Here is a 15,624-nt window from a genome sequence, read left to right as displayed (position 1 = left end):
CGCATGCGCGACTACATAGCCACATAACCACATAACTACATACATACATACATACATGCATATTGCCACTTGGCGTGTGGCGCTTGCTCGTTCGTTTGCCCATGCGCCGTACATTTCCATTTCTAACGATGTGCGGCGCGATGACGATCGCAACAAATGCAGCTAAGTACAGCAACAACAACACAAAACTACTGCAACAAAGATACAAGCAAGCAATAACAATAATAGCCACTGCAACCAGTTGTTGGCAGGAGGAAGGTCGTGGCTATGGCAGTGGCTGTGGCTATGACTGTGGCACTGCGCTCCTCAATCGATTCGGCTTTATTCACGCCTCTTCATGGCTTCGCGGCCGCGCGCTGCTCACCTACAAATCCCCAAAGACAAGTTTAAGTTTATCCATTCAATGGCGAGGCAAACTGAGCGACGTCAGCAAGTAACAGTTGTTAATGGTGTGGTTGTTGTTGTTGTTGCAAATGTTGTTTTCGGAGCCTGTTGGCGGCTGCTACTGCCGTATTCATTAATGCATTTGGCATAGTTGTTGTTGTTGTTACTGTTGTTATTATTATTATTATTGTTGTTGTTGTTGTTGTTGTTGTTGCTGCAGCAGTGCCACGATTATTGCGCAATTTTACACTTGGACTTGGCTCTTGGCTTACTCGCTGACGGCTTCACTCTGGCTAAGTTGTATGTACGTAGTTGTTTTTTTTTTTTGTAGTCTTGCTGTTTGGCATTTATTGCTTGCATTGCATTGCATTGTTGTTGTTGCTGCTGCTTCATTCAATGCCAACGCAGCGGTTTGCTGATTTCATTTCGGGTTTGCATTTGCACGCTGCAGTTTTTGTGTGCATTTTCTAATTGTTTTCATTTTTACCTTTGGTTTGTTGTTGTTCTATGCAATTTGTAGAAAATTACAATTGGCAGGGCTATTTTTTACTAATTCCTCGCCTTTTTTTCGCCATTTGCTTGCTTTGCTTTTTGCAAAAATTTTTCGCGAGTTTCGTTTTTCGTCGCGGCAATTTGTTTCGTCGCTTGTTTTTATCGCCTGACTGGGCTGCCGCTGCTTGCTGCCCATTGCTGTTGGCTGTGGATGCTCCACTGCTGCTGATCGGCTCGTTTTGTTTTAGCCGCAGCTACATTTATTTTATCGATTAGTCTTGACCCTAATAATGAGCGTGAAGATGTTTACCATTGAATTAGTCAAAAGTTGAAGGTTGAAGTAGTGTGGCGTGTTTGGCTGGTTCTAACTGAGGTGAGAATTTGTTTGGGTTTGGGTGTTTGTTGGCTCATTTGTCAGAGATTAGAAAATTAGATAATAATTGTTTTTGACGCTTTTCGTTCTCTTTTTGGCGTTTTAAAGTGGAACGCAAGACATATACTAAGTTAATTCAGCATGGAATGTATTTCAAGAACATTCTAATACGAGTACCTAGAACTAATCGCTGAGAATAATTCCAAAAGAATTCTTTTCATTTGCACTAAGTTGGTCCACGAATTCTAATATTGCTCGCGACGCAATTCTTCCTCTTCCAGTCCAGTTCTTCCTCTTTAGTTCCAAGATTCCAAAGAAATCCATTCTTGGCATGTCCTTTTAGAGAGCCAACGAATTTTAATAAAATATGCATGATGGCACAAATCGGGAAATGCACACTGGATTTGAACACTCATTTAAAAAATACTACAAAACTAGCGTGGGCCGAAAATCCGTTTTTTTTAGAATTTTGACTGGTAATAGCAAAAATATGGTTCATTAAAAATATCTATGTGAAATGTGAAAGTTTTTGGTCAAAATCCTAGGCTCGCCCAAGTCCATCAAAGTATTGTTCGAGTACTGTAAGGTATTGTAAAGAGTTTATTGTATAATAAAGTTAATTGTACTCTAATTTGGTTATCTTGAGCATTTATTTAACAAGGATAATCGTAACAATATCTAATCGGTGCCAGCTGCAATTATCTGCAAAATTTTTTTAAATCCTCATTTTACCAATGCGCATAATGAGAGATTTTAAGGCTTTTTCGAGGTTGGCTCTTTATGGGAGGTATCTAAAATAAATAATAATTTTTCGTGTAAATAATCGAAGCCGTACGCCAACTCCTTCTAATGGTTCAGGTTTTAAATTATGCAGTTCTAAGTTACCCAATAATTGTGAAAAGCTTTCAAACTTTAAAGAAATTATGTCACTTTTTTTTGCAGAAAGTTTGGATATATTATGTTTTTAAATTACCAAAAAATTATTTCCATTTTTTAGATGAAAACAAAATCTGTCCAGTTTTATGCAAGCAAAAATGTATGCTCAGTTCTTGAAGTGACCAAAAAATTATGACTTGAAAACATCCTGCCCTGCTCAGCTTTTGTTGCACTGTAATTATTAAATTGAAGCCTGGTTTTCGGAGTAGACGATGATGGAGTGTTTTATTACAGGCGCCTTGCAGGGGTTGTAAGGAGAGGCCTCCGTCATAAACACCCTTTCCCGTTTGCTTTTGCACGAGTTTTTTCGCCAGTGTTTGTAATTCCGAAGAAAATAATGGAATTTACACCATCTTTTTCCGGTAGCCTTTTAGTTTAATATTATGGTTCCGGTGAATCTCGCAGAATATAAATATGTATATCTTGAAAACTTGTTCGGTATTTTTATTTCTAAAATATTGTCACCGTACCCATCCCTAATTTTACGCCTCACTCAAAACTTAAGATCGGATTTCTTCATCCTGCTTCATGGCTAAAAGTCTTAAATAAATACCCAAAAGTCTACTACTTAAATAAATTTTTATATAAATGTCCATTTAAATAAATAAATTCTTCATTTCTTTGTCATTTTCGATAATTACAACTTTTTCGAAATCCAAAACTGAGGCAATTGCATAGAATTACAATCAAATGCACAGCAATTACACATGCGAAACAGACACACACACATGCATTGATGGAAGCGTAATTGATATGCCAAATGGCAAGAACATTTGTAAACATTACGAATGGCAAAACTGCAAGACACAACTGCAGAATATAACAAAAGGCATACCTAGCACGAAAAGATACCACAAAGCGCTGGAAAAACAAATCGCACAAAATGAATAAGCCCAAAAATGCATTAGGCCATGCCCGAGAAAATCTGCGCAGAGACCTTGACTCCAAAACATTCAAATACACATACACACACACAAACAAAACGCACACACTTGACGCCAGCAAAATGTTTAAAGCACTCAAGGAGTCAGCATTGAACGAACGAATGAGCGAACTGAAATGCAGCCAACCAAGCGTACAACAACTACACACAGCAACAATAACAACAAAGTGTTGATATTTAAATAAATAAGTAAGTAGGTGTGTATACATATGTATGTTAGGTGCGTATGTATGCTTAGGTATCTATGTTTATATGTCAAGTTCCAAGCAGCAAGATCAAGCGAGCGGCAAACGAAATTCCTAACACAGATACACACACACACACCCATGGTTTGCAAACATATCAACGTGCATACACATGCACGTATGTATGTATGCATTTATGTTTTGCAAATGTATCAAATTGTAGCTGCACATACACAGAAACAACAAATATTTGCCAATTTTCAAGTACACAAGCACGCAGACACACACACAGGCACCCATGGCGTAAAAATAGACAAAAAGTAAGCCCACCAACGACAGCCAACTCCGGCAGTCAATAACAACAACAACAAACACAAAAATAGCAGAAATAAAATTTTTTTTTCACGAAAAAATGTGGCCAACATTGAAGCGGTGAAGCCAAGCAGTGCGAATGGCGAAGCCAACAAACAACATCGAGTTGTAGCAAATCGACAGCAACAGCATCAATTGCCGACAAAAACTGCTGCAATTGCAATGATTTGGCAGCAGTCTGTTGTTTTTTTTTTTTGTGTGTGGAGTGGCAGGGCGAGAAGCGACACGTTGACGTGGAGTGTATTTAACAGTGAGGCAGTGAAGATGGAGCAGACAGGGCGGGTTCAGTGATGTGAAGGTGTGCATATGTAAATAAATAGACATTTGTATGTGCATGTGTATGTATGCAGCAATCTCAGCTGCATTAGATTTGCGTCCACAAGGTAAGCGTTCGCTATAGTAATTTGACAGTGTCGGCTGCACCGAACTTAAAAATACCCTTTTGGCACGCTTAACGAAAATTTTAAAAATTCCACATATATGGCTGATGTATGCCGATCAGTTTGGTCCACTCACCGAGGATGTGTATCTAACTAGACCTGTTGGTTGATAGAAGCGTCGTCTGATATTCCAACGTGTATCATTTTCGGATTCATTAAAAGATTTTCCGGCAATTGCCAGCTCATCCAAATATGTTCCTATGGCCGGTAACCCAGATGAGAGAGATGTCTATTGGCTCGGCCGACGAGCTTAACATGCACTTGTAATCTTTGATTATTTTGGACTTTGTTACCAGTGGGGCAAGTGCTAGAAGTTGCGCTTGGCTATGTCAGCAAATGCATGCTCTACGCACTCCCTATGCAGTTTCTTTCTGATGCTTAAGAGATTGAGAGCAACATAATGCTTGTCTATGGCATGGAAGACGTAATCCAGTTATTGCTGAAAGAAATATTCATCCACTTTCTGGCAGTGACTTTGATGACCGAAGGTGGAAATGTCAGATAGTCCCGAGTGAAAGAGCGCCCATAATTCAACCGCGACTTTTCTTATCAAATTACTCTCGAAATAACCAAAGGGCCGGTAAATTTTCTGTGGGTTGGGCGTAACTGTCACTTCATGCACTTACACTGCTCCTAATTTGCCGCTAAGAAGTTCATGTTCCCCCAAGAGAAGGGAACATATTTCTCTGTTACTTGCGATATTTTTGCCTTGTCCCTATGACAGTTATCGAGCCATTAGCATTACTTAGCCTCCGAGAACTGAGCATGGTGGCGTACTATCCTCTGGCATTGAAATGACACTAATGTTCAGTGGAACTATGGCCAAAATATCGGCTTGTATGCGCTGAAAATGAGTGTGTGTATGCAAATAGTAATTAATGCTTTGTTAGGTTTAAATCTGTGTTCCAAGAGAAAACCATGAAGGCTGGTTCTCAAGTACAATTTTCGGATGGTTGTTTCATCTCTGGAAGAAGCTTTATTTGATGTGTTACTATCTGTGTCCCAACCAGGGCAGGAAGTGGTCCCGTACTGGAAAGAAAAAAGTTTTCAACCAGACCCGAAATGGTCTAGAAGTAGACTCTAAATGATTCCGAAACCCTCCCGAGCTAGACTCAAAAAACTGGAAAGACCCCTATTGAGGCAGTTTAGAGAAGGCATTTGAAAAAGGGATATGTTTCCTACCTGACGGTAAATAAAGTAGCGTCGGCCTTTGAATCGTATTCAAATAATAGTTAAAGCGTTTTTGGGAAAAGCGGGGATCTAGGTGCATACTAGTTTTGATCATCAAATAAAAGTGGATAGTTTGTGAAAAAATTTATTGAGAAACTTTGAGCCAATTATATTTCCTCATTATTTTACACTCGTAGGGTATCCCAGAGTCACAGCGAACAGCACAGCACAGCACCGATTAGTGCAGCTCCCCTACCACTGCTTCAACGCTTTATAAACACTAGAACCCACACTGCCAACTGTGCTGTGTAGCTGCAAGCTCTGTGCTGTAGGCATGTGGCATGCAACGCCTGGCTGCACTTATCTACTCTTGTTGATGTTTAGCGTTTGATGAGTTGTCAACTCACTCCTCACCTCCACGTTGGTGCTTTTTTTTGCGTATGGTTGCGTTTGTAGGTTTGTCTCTGTCGGAATGCGTGCGTGTGTGTGTACCTTTGTAAAACTGTGCACTACGCGTTTCATTGTTTTAAAATATGCGTGCGCATTTGCTGATATTTCTGGCCATGCAAAAAATTTATGGATTTCTTTTTTGATTTTTTTTTATTTCAATGCAGCAACTACGCCGCTGCAGGGCTTAGCTTAGAGTGTTTCTCAATTTAGGCGATCCCTTTGTTTCGTGGCACTTTTTCATCATCGGCAACACTTTGGATTTTCGATTTTTTCCGCCAAAATATTTTTCCATTTTTTAACTGTTCTGTCAATTGTCAATGCCATTGCTCTTGCCATTTTGATTGTTCCAGGCAATTGCAGCGGTTTTAGTTTCCACTTCTCTCTCCCCTCGCACTCCCTCGCCTACTCACTTGAATGCTGAAAACACACCTTTCGGTGCTATTTTTTCAGCCGTGTTTTTTTTTTTTTTTTGTCTGTCAGTTTTCGCTTGTGTTACCTCGAACTTTATATTTGTTTGCGATGTTTATGAGAGCATGGCGAATCGCGTCTGAATGTCACTTTGCATTGCTTTGCTATTGTTTTTGTGCTGGTTTTCGTTTTTCGTTTTTCCTTTTTTTTTGGATTTTACTCACTGTTGCATTTTGTTGGATGCATTTGGTTATTTGAAGCCGCTTGGATTTTGCCAACTGCCAGCGCTTAGATAAACGACAACAATGAGACGAATGCAATTTTGCCGGTGTTCGTTTGTTAGTCTTTTATTTATGGAGCTGCTATGTGTATATGGTGTTATTGTTTTTGTTTTGGTCTTTTTTCTTATGCAGTTAGTTGTTAAATTTATGGCAGTGATGACTATGAAACTGCTGTGATTCATTTGATACTTTTTCGCTAGTTCTTTGCATTTGTGTTGGATATGATTTTTTCTTTTTGAAGAATTTTTTTACATATATGCTTTTTTAGTGATTAGATGTAACATTAGAGACTAAATTCCGAAAAAGTAGATTTTTGAAGTACGTTGAAGGGATGTTGCGATACTACTGATAGAGAGACTCTTACAGATATACACAGAAGTTAAATATTAGATACTTAACAGAGGGGTGCTAACTTGTCTCCTCGAGACAAAATTATCGATGTATTATACATTAAGATCCGACCGTAAATGCCGAAGCCATAAAGCAAAATGTGATAAGACGAACCCTGCTTTCAGCAAAAAACAAAAATAAAATCGAAATTGTCTCGCGTACAGTACTGCCTTGTTTACAAATACGTAGAGCTATTAAAAGCTACTTGTAAATAAAAGAGTCGATATGCTATCGCAACAAAGAGCGGCAGCCCAAGTTTAACTCAGGTAAATTGGAGAATGATCAATACCATTCTGGCGAAGATCGTTCACAAGTGAACTATGGTTGCGTTAAGATCGCCCTCTAGATTTACGAAATCGACACCAGTTACTTTACAGGCATCCATCGAAACTGAAGATCCATCCAGAGACTATGAGAGTGCGGTTTTTTTCTACTTTGTATTATACACTTCTAATAGAGCGAGAGATATCCTTGAAATATCGAAAAATATCTTTTGACTACAGTACAAATTTTTAACTAAAAGTTCAACTTCATTTCGGTACAAGTTATCGTCATCCTACAGCAATAAAACTTTATGTACATAGAACAAAAAATAAGTCTGTACATTACGATTGTCAAAAAACAATTATTGATTTTCAAGAGTTCTATACGCTTTCCACCAAAAATAATTTTTTCCCCATATAAAATACATAGAAAACTTTAGGCGCTTTGAGCGACCTCTATATATTTTTTCTATTTCTATAAAAAAAAAATAGTGGTATAATTTTTTTCCGGTATAGAACATTACTAAGAAGGTGAGAGCACTAAAATTCCGACTGTAGTTTGTTACATGAATTTTTTGACCACCTTAGTGCACACATATACACGTTACTTGGGCTGAAGGGGGGGGGAGGCAATATTAGAGTATTTATATGTATGTACGCAGCGAATTTCGAATAACAAAATATTCTTAAATGTTCGGGGACAACGTAATGCGTATGTGCATGTAAATATTTGCGTGACATCATTTCCTTCCGAATGAAGCTAAGCGATTTTTTTTTTTCAATTTCGGAAGCAGGAAATGCATATTCAAAGATTATTAATTATGTTTGGATTTAAATAATATAAGTTTTACTCTGAGATCACTGAGTGTTTGTGATTTAATGTTGTTGTTATGACTCAGTGTCATAGAGACCGATTAATTACAATTAAAAACTGCTGCATCCAGGAAATAAATGTAAATTCAAATTAAATGAGCAAAAGTTCATTTAAATACATACACACATATGTTTGTGTGAATTTACAGCTGCTAAGTCAAAATTTACTACAGTGCGCATACGAAGTCTGACGAGATTTTTTGGTAAGCCTGTAACTCTCTCAGTTGTGAGTAGATCGACGCAAAATGCCAACAGCTGCAAAATAAATATTTAGTTATTGCACAAAAAGTAAACACCAACAATTTGAGTATCTAGCGAAAACACTAATATCATGCATTTATTAACAACTATCCAATTAACCAGCTACAACAATAACACTCTTGCACATTTCCATAAATACTGCATATTTTACATACAAAATAAAACTAAAACAAAAAATAACAAACACACACACACACACACACAGAGAAAACAAGCGAAACGAAATAACAAAAATGGAAAAAAGAAAGAAACAAACAAATTAACTGCATAAAATTGCATGTCTACAACGGCAGCAAAATAAATGAGCTATAAAGGCAACAACAACAACAACAACAACAGCGGATAGAAAACCAGATTTCAAGGTAAACGTAATTTGAACTGGTCGTACTTGAAATTAAAATTTCGATTTGGAAAAATCGTTCTGACAGCGCGTGCAAATAGCCAGACAACAACAGCAACTAACTATGTAAGTCAATTGTCGCAACCACCAATGCAATAGCAGCATATTATTAGATACAAATAAAAAAAAAAAACTAAAAACACGAACGAACAAAGACCACAAAGTGCAAGGAAATTCATAGATCAATAAAATGGCTTTTTTCGATGGTCAAAAACATGACTCGCAGCTGGCACTGGCCGTGGCGCTTGAGCACGATAAGATCTGCTGATAATAGCTAGATGAAATTTTACAAAAAATTTAAATTTTTATATTAAAATCATTAGGTTGGTAATAGAGGAATAAAGCTCCGTTAGCGTGGAGTTATCTCATCTTCATAGGTGAGCCATTCTTTTTTAAGTCGGACGGCTTTCGTAAAAAAATTATGTTATGTCTCCGATTCGCTTCAAATTTTTGTTGTGGGTTCTATACATGAAATAAGCTAACACGTGTTCAAAGTTTGGCTTTTTTCGTGATTCCGTCTAATCATGTACTTTTTCAAATCGTTATATTTCGGGTTCGTCTTAACTTCGTTTTAAAGCTAAAGAAACGGGCTTAACATTTCTGAATATAAGATAGTCAAGATTATCCTTAAGCTAACTTAACTATTAACCGTTGGACTATTTGAAGATGATTTGCTTAGTGAAGACAATTTACTGGTAATTTCTGGAAGTTGTAACTTGAAGAATACCAAAGTTTTATTATATTTATTAGTAAAAATAAAAATAAACGAAGTGATGGAGAAAAACTGTATGTATAGGCGTGTCCTATGTGCTATAACACAACATAATTTCTCTATGAGAACCGCTGCATATTTTTTGTGTAGCACAGTGTAATTCATCCAACTTAATAAATGATTTGAATGTAACTTTTTAAACACGTGGCAGCCCTCTTCAAACATTCCAAATGTTTAAACTAAAGATTTCTTAACATTCTTTCGTTTGACTACGGTATTTTTATATTTCATATACTTTTTGTATTAGTTAATTTAATTAGATCTTTCAAACAGGTGGCTGCCTTCTTCAAAATTATTATAATGCTTAATCCTTGTTAACTCTCTTTCGCCGGACATTGCAGTACATATTTTAATTAACTGATGAATTAAGTGGAACTTGATTTTTCAAACATGGTAACAATTCAGAAATAAAAATTTTTCAAACGCCTTTCGATTGATACCCATATTTTAATAATTAATTTAACTTATTAAATAATTTTAATTTGACTTTTGAAACAGGTGGTAACCCGCTTCCAACACCTCAAAAATATTCTTAGCGTTCAAACTCAAGATTTCCTAACACTCCTTCGTTTGACAACCATATTTTGATATTTCATATTACTTATGTATGTATAAGTGAAATAAATTCGACATTTCAAGCAGGTGGAAACCCTCTTCAAAATATTTTCAAACTAATACTGAAACCCCTTTCGCTTTTCAAAACCCATTTCGATTGATACCCATTTTGTAATAATTTATTTTTATTTTTAGTTTTTCAAATAATTTGAATATAAATTTTATATAGTGGCAACTTTTCAAAAAAGAAAAATCTTATTGCATGGCGTCTGAAAATATTATTTAAAAGTGGTTATACAGGGTGTCCAAGAACACACGTCACCCCATTCTTAAATGAAGGAAACTGTTGTTTATTGGAAAACGTAAAATATGAACTACAAATTCGGCGATGCGTTATGTTTTGGTCGTATGATCGACTTCCGGTTTTGACCGGAAGTAAGTTAAACAAACCGGAACTCCATTTTTAAATGGGATACACATGCTTTTATCACAGATTCAAATTCTGCGAATAAAAATACGCAACTTTTTATGAAATTTTTTGTTTAAATGCATTTTTCATTTGGAGGTTGTCAAAATTCCACTCGTCCTTGACTTCTAAAATGGACCAAAATATTTTTATTAGAAAAGGAAAAATATGAATAAAGAAGTCGGGGATGCTCTAAATGTCAGTCGTATGACCGACTTCCGGAAGTCCATTCCATAAAAAAGTTTCCGCCAGAATTTATGTATTTTTTCTGCAAAATTCAAACCTGTGGTCAAAACATATACGCCACATATAAAAAATGCATTTCCGGGCAGTTTAACCCACTTATCTACATATGGAAGTGTATAACGCACAAATTTTACCACAGACGCTGCAAAAATAGCATAAAAAAGCAAAGTCCTAACTTTTAGGGATGGTGTTGCCACATTTGCAGGAAATTAATTCAAAGAATCGATTGTTTTGCAAAACTTGCGAGCCAAGGAATCTATATGATGATAAACAGTGGCATTTTGACGTTGATATAATTGTCCTAGAGTGCTTTAAAAATTCTCTGGGCCCCTCTTTATCATATCTGATTTAATGAATTGGATTAATGTTATTTCTGTCATGTCTAAAAAACATGATAATGTGCAGATTTCTGCAGCCAAACTTGATTGACCACTAATGGATTATGTCTAAAAAGTGGTGACGATATGCGCGGAAGTCTATATAATAATTTTGCAACAAAATAGGTATGTATTTGTGTATATGTACAGCAACCTTATGAATTCGACTTGGACTCCGTTGCATCTTTGCGCACGTATTCCCAACCGCATAATTGCTGCTAAATAAATACTATTTTCAAGTGCGAAATGCAAATCTTTCTTGGCACTTTGATCGATAAATATGTATGTATGCTGGCTAATAAAAATTCAACTAAATTTGTTACAGATGCATAAGTATGTAAGTATGTAAATATTTCATTTATGCAATTCAAAATGATCACCTACATACATACATAGTACATATGTACATATGTACATACGTACACACTTGCATACAAAAACAGACATTAGAAGCGCGACAAATAACAAATATAAAATTCGATTACAAAAAGAAATGAATGCACGAGCTCACATACATACATATGTATGTACATATATAGGCACCCATGTATGTATGCAATAATAAAAAAACAACCAGAATAGCGAAAAAAATAGTTAATTTCAAAATTTGCACTTTGGTCTTTGGTAACTCACTGGCTGCGCACAGAAGCAGCCGTACGGGCAGCCACATACATACATACGAACATAGCTAATCAGTGAACGCAACGAAACAAGCAGCAGCTCAACGATTGCTGGGGAGCCAGCCGGAGCTGGTGGCGATAATGGCGGCGCTGCAGCGGTTGATTGTGGCGACTGGTTGGTTGCATTTCCAACTTTGCCCCAAACTGATTGTAATTACTTCATTTGAACTTATTGTTATTGTGCTACGTATTGTTGTTGTGCTTTTTGTAACTGCCATTTCTGCATACATATATGTATACATACAAAAATGGGATATACATCCATACATATGTACATATGTAGATACATATATCCAATAAATTGTTTTCGCAAGCCCGATTTGATTTTTCTAATAAATACGACACATACTCTGATACAAATGTCCCTGCAGGAAATGTATCTAATTACACCGTGCAACAGTAAAATTTAAACGCACAGAAATTAATATATCGCGAAAATATGGGCAAAATATAGTAAAACTGGGTTTCTAATTTTTCATTCAGACATCAGGTTTTTTTTAAAGGACTTTGAAATTTCAAAAATATGATCAATTCAAAAAATTATTTTAGTGCGATGTAGATGTAACAATGTGGATATCAAATAAACATCCTGTAGAATTAAAAAATATATTTTTTTTGCGCATAATGCCGAATGGGTATGGAAAATTTCCTTTTAAAATAATATTTATTTTTGAAAAAATTATACATTAGGACTAATATACCCACGACCACAACCTCGAATTTATTTAAAGGCGCATTTTCAATATTTATTTGTCATTGTAAAGCAAAAAAATTTAACGTTTTTCGATTGTACAGAATTTAAGCTTTTATTTGGTACCCATATCGTTAATGTATTTAGATTCCACTGATTTTGTTTAAATCAATTTTTAAATTAATCATATCTTTAAAATTTTAAAGTCCCTAAAGGGTGGCTACCTCTGCTTTAGATGTCAACTAACTTGTTACTAGCTACTTTTGGATATAAAATGTCAATTAGAAAAGCAAAATACTTTTTATTTTTTACTTTGTATTTACATTATTTTATTAAATTTCATATTTGTTTACATATTCTGCTGTAGCTGGTCAGACATAACTTCGAAATGATAATATAAAATTTCGATCTCACTTTATTTGTCCTCGATTCGAAAAAGTGTTTGTGAAGTGCAGCAAGAAAGTATATCAAAATAAAATTTGTGGACATTTAAATAGAAATTTGTTTTCCCGGTTACGTCTGCATTACTTTTCAATTAGTTTTAAGTTAAATTTTTGTAGGTAACTACAAGCCATTACTACTTACAAGTTGGTTATATTTTACGAATTGATAATTGTTTTCTGCAGGGGTTCGTTCAAATGTTTTTGTGTGTGTGTGTGTGTGTATATAAATATATGTACATGCATCTGCACATATTCGTGATTTTGTGTTCCTTAATTTTATTTCATTGCAGTTTATTTATTCACCACTTTTTTATTTGTTTCCACGCGAGCGTTGTTCTCGTTGTTATTGTTCTAGCAAACTATTTACTGGTTGCATAAAACTTGGCCTTGATATTTGCAAAAACTATTTATAAAATCGAAGGCGAAATGCTGACTTTAACAAAAACAATAAAATCAATTAAGTGAGTTGTTATTGTTGATCGTCAAACGGGGCCCAATAATATATATTAGGACTGTAATATGCATATGTATCAGAAATTATTTTTGGTTTAAATGTTTTTACGCTGAGAAGACATCTAAGATTTCTAAAATTGCAAGAATATTTAGATTTTTTCCTGCCATGGCTCTTGGCAAAGCTTTGGTCCGTTTGACATGGAACGTCTCATATACATACATATCTATGTACGTTAGCCTGCATCACCGAAAAAAAGTTGCGGTTTTTCTGCCGGGACTACAAAGTTTATTATATTCTAAGACATCCACAAAAATATTTCGGAAAAATATTAAGATTTGCGTGAGCTGGAGCAATTTGAAAATACCTTCAAAAATGGAGTTTTTTATAAATTAAAATTGTTTCTCAGATAACAAAACAGATTAAGCTTAAACAAATTGCATATAAATTTAAAAAATCTTTTCAACGCATTCGTAATAATGAGATTTTTGATGCTGTTTTTATACTTTTTTCAAAGATTGATTTACGAAAAACTTGAATAACTGGGCCAAACCAGACTTATGGGATCTCAGTAGAAAGGTATTTTCCCACTATTTTTATTTCTTTTCAAAACATTCGTGTCCCAATGTCTTTTTTGCTTCAAATACCAACACATCTTAATTAAACTTTTAATAATGTTCCTTCATCTGACCAAAGAAATAAAAATACTTTTCCAATGATACCTCACAAGTGTAAATTGGAAGAGTTTAGGTTCAGTTATTCAAGTTTTTCTTATACCAATCTTTGAAAAAAGTTAAAAAAATGCATCAAAAATCTCATTACGTTTCCGTTCGAAATTTTTTTTTTCAATTTTTTAAAAATAGTTTTATGCAAATTTTTTAAGCTTAAACCGTTTTGTCATTTAAGGCGATTTAAAAAAAAAATGTTAAGAAACTATTTTTATTCATAAAAATCTCCATTTTTGGAGGTATTTTCAAGTCGTCCAGCTCACGCAAATCTTAATATTTTTTCGAATTATTTTGGTGGACACGGCATCGATTTTTTTGCATGGGAAATGTACATATATAAACAAGTAATTTTTTAGCAAAAAAAAAAACTGACTTCAATTCTCATATAAAAATTTAAGAATACCGTTAACTTATGTATGATCCAATGATCGGATGTTAACTAAATTAGTATGGGACCATCACTGAGGTACCATCTTTCCTTTAATAAATTATAGAAATCGATTAACGTGGTCCGAAGTTACGCGGTAACATACATAAAAAAAAAAATTATATTGCGACGAATTGATAACCTCATACTTTTTTTGAAGTCGGTTAAAAACTGAAAAAGTTTTCATGTAAGTAGTATTTAGTCCATTGAAAATTTGATTGAAACACATAAATTCATAATTTTTCGAAATGAGTCTAAAACAAAGCCTGCATACCTGAAACGATAAGTATTTTTACGCTCGTTTCTTAAAAAAAGCACTGCATTTGTCTTAATAAAGTGTAGCGTACATTTTGTATTAATACGTATGCGGTATGTATGTAAGCACAATTGTTTGTAGACACACATACATATGTGTGTATATAATAATGTGTGGAAATTTTATTGCTGTCGCGCTGCAGCTGATTAAATTGCAAGCTCCTCAATTTGTGTTCTAAAGCGGCGCACACGCCAAACCAAGCCATGACGTGCGACTCCACTTTTTGCTTACAGCTTATTTATTTTTTAAATTTTATAGTTCATATGTGAATGAATAAGCATATTTGTATGTTTTAAATTAGACAAATGATGTTTCGTGGTTTTATAAATTCAGCTATTTAAAGTATTAGCTACAATTGGTTGTTTTGTTGATAACACAATTTTTAAGTACACTTGCAAACACGTGCATACATATGTATATGTATGTATTATCATTGGCCGATAAGTATTGATAAAAAAAAATTCACAATTTTTTTTAACTCAGAGTGCATTTGTGATCCAATAATGACACCATTCGTTTTATTCGCACGACCGAGATAATTATAAAGAGCTCGGCCTGTCACAAGGATCGAAAATTTTTATAAGAAATATGTGTATACGTGTTTATAGGAGAAATTTAATTTTACAAAATAAATACATTTGTACTACTTGTATTTTTTTTTGGTGGCATTATTAAACTACTATACAAGCTCTGGCTTCAAATCAACCTAAAAGCTCTACCATAACTTGCTTTGAGACAGAACTGCGCCTATTTGCATCTGTGGCAGCGAAATAAAACCTATTCATGCGTAAATAGGAAAGAAAATCCCGAAAAGATAGATTTCCGATTGATTGACTATGCAGTCTACGTGG

This window comes from Rhagoletis zephyria, unplaced genomic scaffold (genome assembly GCF_001687245.7).
Source record: "Rhagoletis zephyria isolate East Lansing unplaced genomic scaffold, Rhagoletis_zephyria_1.1 Rzeph_scaffold_02656, whole genome shotgun sequence".
Taxonomy (NCBI): Eukaryota; Metazoa; Arthropoda; class Insecta; order Diptera; family Tephritidae; genus Rhagoletis; species Rhagoletis zephyria.
Note: the sequence above shows the minus strand (reverse complement) of the source record.